The following is a 7311-nucleotide window of genomic DNA, read 5'->3' on the forward strand; positions in this document are numbered from 1 at the left end:
CACAAGACTTTGGTCGGCCTGGGGCTACGGAAGACACTTGTCCAAAATGCCACGCAATGCGACTGAATCCGGAACCAGCCATGCCTGCACCTATTTAATGGTATGGAGAAAAAAAAAGAACACGAAGAAAGTTTATAATGAAAGTGTTCTCAAGTGCAATCACTGGAAAATTCAACATTGCATGTTCTTCTGAATGCATGATGCTGGTCGGGGGGAGATTTTCCCTGACGGTTTTATTTTTTCTTGATGTTTCTGCACAGATGTAGTCCTCTCAGCTAACTTAATGCATAGTTGCATCTCACTTGTGTCCGTTGTCTATTTTTGTCGATGCCTTTGCTCCGTTGCCTGTTGTTTGCTATTCTTTCATAAGCCGTCTTTTGCTTTATTTAGGTCTGAGGAATTTTCAGTCAACAATTTTGAATTCGTTAGTAATTTTTGTTGACACCTAGCAAAGTATTTGATGTGTAATTGTTGGGCGTCATTGGTTAGATTTTTGATAACGTCATCACTCAGTCTGAAAGATCCTGTTTCGTTCTTTACAAAATTTAAGTGAAAAAAGAATCCAGGTTCAAATTAAGGCAGGGAATGTTACAGCAATTTCTCTGCAGTTTAAAAATATTAATGATCCCAGATTGGGTCAAACTACTCACGTGGCAAAACAGAGAGACTATAATGTTAATTTTTGAATGAGATTGCATGAATCACATTAACCGGAGCGTTCACCACCTTTTAAGACAGTGAGGATGCAATGAAAGAGATTTCGTAGCTATTTATAGAGAATAAATGACCCTGTAGAGCAGTGGTTGTCTCTCGTTGTTCCATATGGTCCTTGAGGGTGGAGATATAAGATTTTGTTGCAATAAACTGGTTATATTTCTACAATACACAAAATATTTTAACAATTTTTTAATACAATTCCTAATAATATTTAATCATAAAAATATAATACGAGCTTTTAGACATCGAATGACTATAAGGGTTCCACCCGCTGTGAAAATTGGAATCAAAGGGTTCCATAAGAAAAACATAGTTAAGAACTATTGTAGAAACTCGCTGCCCCTTTGGCTAGGAATTAATACCAGTGGGGAATAAATAAGGAGTAGTGTAGAGGTTAGGCTTACAAGGAACAACGCATTATTAATAGACCATACAGGTTTTTGACTTCGTTAAGTGTGTGTGTGTATGTGTGTGTGATATAAATGATATTTCTCTCTCACTGCATGGAGTAGCTGTTTTGTTGATCCCACCTTAACGGAACAGTAATATATATATATACAAGGTGAAATAGCCGTATCGTTAACACGTCTTCCGGTCCTTAATCTGAGTTCAAGTATTTTTTGATGTCAACATTGCCTTTCATCTCCTTGGGGCTTATAAAATAATGTGTCTATATAGTACTTGACTGGATGTAATCGACTTGATTCCTCCTCTCAAAATTGCCGGTCTGGGGAATGTTGTGACGCCATGAAAACCGAGTGACCGGCATTATAAATCCTTGACCCCAAGGAAAATAACACACACATACACACACACACACACAATGTTATGTACATATATATATACACACATACATATATATATACACACATACATATATATATATGTACATACACACATACATAAGTGTATTGTGAGTGTGTGTGTGTGTGCGCGCGCGCGCGCGCGCGCGCGCGTGTGTTATATACACGTCCATGTATTTACTTTGCAAGACCTCTGATGTGAAATTATGTGTAAAAACTTATATTATTATATTTGGGGATGGTCATTTTTACTTTTTTTTGACAAATAATCCCACGGACTATATACACGTTCTTCACTTCAGCTTTTTTATTATTGTTATTATTATTATTATTATTATTATTATTATTATTATTATTATTATTATTATTATTTTAGTGTCCTTTATCTGAAATCTTTTGTCACACATCCTGTGACCTCTTCAGCAACACTCCATCCCATATGTCTCCGCCTGTCCTGCTTTGTCCATTCTATAGTCAGGAAGAGAGACGTGGGATGGTGAGTCACTAAAGAGGTCACATCTGCTCAAATAATCTCAGTTCAAGATAATTGCTATATATATATATATATAATTTTTATACATCAATGAATTTTCAATTATAATCGCAGTTCCTGGAATATTAAAATCTTTCAAATGCCGATATGAGTAATTTTTAAATATTATTTGCAATTATTATTTTTGATTCATTTTCATTGGCCATTTTGAGTACATATTAGTGCGCTAAGATTTGAAGAAATCTTAAATCATGGTTTTAAATTCTTCAAATTCTGATCAAAGTTCAGCAAGATTTATAATATTGATTCTTGAAGCTCAGTTCAGGTTGAAGTATAAAGGTCATTGAATGAATAGGAAGTGCTGATATATTTTTATACAAGTCTTGACGTAATATCCTGTTTAACTTTTGATTCTATTTGTAGAGCATTGCTTCCGCTTTGATCGAAATACACTTCATTGTCGACAAAGATACAAGGAAATATCCTACAAAACACAGTAACTGGTATTGTGGAGTCTAGAATATACAGATAAGTCAGCTGATCTTAAATTATTGTCCAAATTAGACTAATATTTATGTATTAGTAATGGTTGTATGCTTAACATGTTTTGCTTCGTAACCAAGTGGATCCAGATTAGATTCTGAATCCGCTCGTTTGACCTTTACTTTAGACAAGTATCTGCTATTAAACTAATGCCAGTTTGACCAATACCTTGTATAAGGAATTTGGTAGACAGAAACTGTGCAAAAGCTAGTTTTGTTTGTATATGTATGTGCACGAATGTGTAAGTACGTGCGCGGGCGTGGTTAGGTTGTACTCCATTGTGTCAAACGGTATGGTAGTGGTTCGGCAAATAGATATCAATAAATTATCGACCTAACTGAAATAAAGACAGCGGTCAATATGATCGACTGAAAAACTTTTGAAGGCTGTGCTATAGTATGATCGAAATCTCACAATTATTACTAGAAAAAGAATAAAATCAACTGTAACTAAATGAAACTGCATTGAAATTGTCAGGAGAGGTAACTGGAAAGATGAAGAAAAAATACAGTAATCACTCACCATATCGCAGTTCACCTATCGCGGATCACCTATCGCGGTTCAACTATCGTGGTTCATTATTTAAGCTTACGTCGATTCCTCTATGTGTTGTTTTGCATTTATAATAAATATATACAAATTATAAATATGATAAAAAATATACAGTACAGTACTGTTTCAACTTTGGATTTTCACTGATGGCAAGAGTTTTTGAATGTAACACCCGCGATAGTCAAATGAGGTAGTAAAAAACAAGCTGATGTCTCGTTTTGGAGTACCCACCACCTTATTATCAGACAAAGAACCTGAATTTGTTATACTAAAAAGAGCATTACTGTCAATGGGCTGTAGAAAGATAGAGGCACTCTCTTATATTGTGTTTAATAGTTCCGTTGAAAGGGCTGTAAAATCTGCACTCAGACATTTTGATCAAAGTGCATGGAATTTCGTCAACAACATGAATAAAATCTTATGTAATCCTCGAAGTGCCTCAGGTGGCTCTAAGTTATAACCTGTTGAATAGCTGATGAACAGACAATTAAGAATTGCTGTAAACCCATTCTTTGAAACATGCAAGGATATAATGCACACGACCACGTTGGATAAAGTTGCATTTAAAGCAAAATATGTATTACATGCTGGAAAAAAATATCATATGGATTCAAATGGAGGGTCATCCTTTACGGTTAGTAGCGGTTGAGCAATTGGTACAACTTAATATTCGGGAACCTGAATCGATTAACATAAGTGACATGCCTAGTGCAATTTTTCGAACTGATTATGCAAAGACGCCTAATGGTGAAGATGTGGGTCTTCAACAAATGGTCATATCAAGTTCTAAAATTAAACACAAGAGCAGAATTGTAGGAAGACCAGAATGTCCTATGGCTGACACTGTTAGTCATCGAAATCCAGTTATAACAAATCCACAATTTAGGCGAGGTACTTGAATCGCAAGAGGATGTAAAAACCCCGAAACGTTTTGAGGCGGAATAATCCATTGGGATTTCCTCGCGTGTAACTTGAGTGTTTCATAGTCATTACATAACATTAATGTGGAGGTGCAATGGACCAGTGGTTAGAGCAGCGGACTCGCGGTCGTAGGATCGCGGTTTCGATTCCCAGTCCGGGCGTTGTGAGTGTTTATTGAGCGAACTGAAACAAGTAAAACATGACTGAAACAAGTAAAACAATAAAAGAATTATGCCATTTTAATCCCAAGCAAGGCCTGGTATCGCTGCTAGTATATATAAATATATGTATATAAAACTCGGTATGTGTGTGTGTGTGCGAGTGTGTGTGCGTGTGTGTAAACCCGCATAACTTCTGAAGTTCACAACTGATTTTCTTCAACTGAGACTATGGATATTATCTAACCATTCCCGTCCTTGGTCTCCCTCTAGGTCACCTGTGGATTGGCGCGGCTCGGTTTGGAGAAAACGTCTTGCGATTCTCTCCCGCGGCATTCTAATCACATGTCTGTAGTACTGAAGCTGTGATCTCTCAGTGCAGAGAAATACTGACTTGACCTGGAAAGACTCCCTGATCACCGAGCTACGCACCCTATCAAGCAACATTACTCCAGAGACTCTTACGAGGATTCCAATTTAAGCTGCTCGTATTTGTGATCGTAATTTTTCGGTCAGTATCCAACATTCATGACCACAGGTAAGGATAAGCATGAAAACCGAATTGAAGATAACAAGTTCGACTTTTTTTTTTACCAACCTCTCTGCTTCCAAGGATCGAATGTTGGAACTGGCACATTATTATGCCATCATCTGCAATTGTAGCACCAAATTCAGTCTTTTGCTTCCAATTATTCATGAATACGACGCCAAAATACTTAACCTTCCCCACTTGTCTCAGTGGTGTTTCACTAAAATGCAGACAGTACTGGGAAGACTGTCTTCAGAGGATTAATGTCACAGGGCCAGCACATAGAGATCTAGAGGTTGAACTCTAACAGTGGATTGTTGATCAGCGTGCAAACAATATAATTGTAAATTATCGCCGTTTACGGGAATATGCTTTTGAATTGGTAAAAAGGTTTGGAATTGACATAAACAGCTTTAGATGTTCTGATAAATGGATTTTCAATTTCATGAAACAGAATAAACTGACTGCGAGAAAGATTACACATGTTGGTCAAGCAGACAATAAAACACTTGGAGAAAAGGCACAAATCGCCAGTGACTCTCTAGATATCATTCCAGTATTAACAGCAGATAAGGATGCTGACTAGATTCATAATATGGATGAAACACCTGTATACGTTGACATGCTGAGTTCAACAACCATAGACTTTGTTGGCAATAAAAATGTAGATGCTACCCACTGTGCTGCTACCATAGCTCGTTTTATTGCTGTGTTGTGTATTAATGCTGCGGGAAAGGTGTTGAAAACAATGTTTATCCTTAAAGGATTGAGAAACGTGCCTAAAATCAAGGTCCCAAAGAATATTTACTTAACAGTCTCCAACAAGGGATCAATCACATATGAACTCATGCAGCTGTGGGCTGACAAAATGTTTGGGCAGAGAACAGCACAAGTATTCCATGCTCAAAATTCAGTGCTATTCATGGATAAATGCTCAGTGCTCAGAGCTCCTAGAAGTGTTCAAATGTTGGAATACAATTCTCAAACTTATACCTCCTCAAACAACATCTTACTTGCAGCCGTTAGATGTATCAATTATTGGTTCTTTCAAGAAAGCCCTTCGTGCTGAATGGGAGAGATGGTTTTCAAATGGCAAAAAGGAGTATACAAATAAAGGATATCGCAAAAAACCTTCTTATCAAGAGATAGTGAACTTTGTGACCCAAGCTGTTGCCACTTTAAATAAAGAAACTATAAAGCGTGCTTTTGAAGGTTGTGGACAGACTGTAGAACAGACTGTAGAACATAGCCTCTTAAACTCACGCTTACAGGATGTTTTGTCTGGCCTTGAGGTAAATGCGCCAAATGTACATAATGACAAAACTGAAGAAGAAGATGAGATACAAGTGAAATTAGCTCTGATGTGAATTATGGGCAAGCAACAAATGAAGAAATTCGTGATATTTAACTTGAAACTATTCGGTTATTATTCTACCATAAATGCTCAAGGACATTATTTGTTCATACGAGGCTTCTATTCTTGTTTTCAACAGTTTACTTTTCAATATTTCCTAATAGAACCATTGTTAACTTCAGAATATTTTTTAATATGCTACTTCGTTTAAGGCTGTTTCAGTTTCTTTATGTCTATATATCTGATGACTGAAACGATAGAGGTTCAATGGAATTGTATAAAATAAATACGGTTTTAGAGATTATCTTTATTTTTCGTAGGTGAAATATTTTACTTCCATATTACCGCTTATGAGTGCTTATTATAGTTGGGCGGTTATTTAAGCCGAAAAATAGTTTTATAAAATAGAAATTTCCGTTTAACAGCCCTGGGCGGTCTTTCGGAAAGCCTCTGTATATGCAAAAGTTGAAAAGTAGAAGAAATTGGAGACGGATATATCAAATACGCATTTCCACCTTCTATTTTGTCGTTTCAAAAATTCATTCAGAATATCTTGCCTCCAACAACGGTTTCTACAAATTTGTTCCCAATACAGCTTTTTAAAATTCTAAGTAACCCTACTGCCGTTATTCCAGTTTTCTGTTTCACTTTTTGAAAATATTTTTGGGGAAATTTCACTCGGAACTGATACTTAGCGTTTGAATTGTTTCTTAGTCTTCAATTATAATTCCATTCACATCCAACATACAATATACTAGTAATTTCAATAAGAACAAACGGGACCCCACTCGGTATTGTGTGGATTGAAAAAGGTAGTGGTAGTGGTGGTGAGGGCTGTAAATCGTCATGTTTATTAAAACAATTTAAGACCATTTGAAATATTTAAAATTAACTTATCCAACACCATAGCAACTTGCTTTTCCTCAAAGTGTTTTTCGAGAATGTGCACGTGATCAGGCCCATTTTGCCCCAAACTGGTAGACTAATTTTTGTGGCACTGCTTTCTGACTGGCATCATTGCTGCTTTATTAGTATTTCCTCTTTCGTCTCGAGTTCCTCACTGACATTTTTACATAATTTTCCCTTTTCGCCAATTTACAGATTTTACTTCAAACTTTTTGAAAATAATTCAATTTTCTTTTATCTTTTATACATTTAGAGCGTTGTGTCAATAGGAATTAAGTTTTAGTTATAAAAATCGCTGCCTGTAAAAAGAGTGGTCCAGTAGGAAAAATGCAAGC

The sequence above is a fragment of the Octopus bimaculoides genome, chromosome 18, assembly GCF_001194135.2.
Source record: "Octopus bimaculoides isolate UCB-OBI-ISO-001 chromosome 18, ASM119413v2, whole genome shotgun sequence".
In the NCBI taxonomy this organism is placed as follows: Eukaryota; Metazoa; Mollusca; class Cephalopoda; order Octopoda; family Octopodidae; genus Octopus; species Octopus bimaculoides.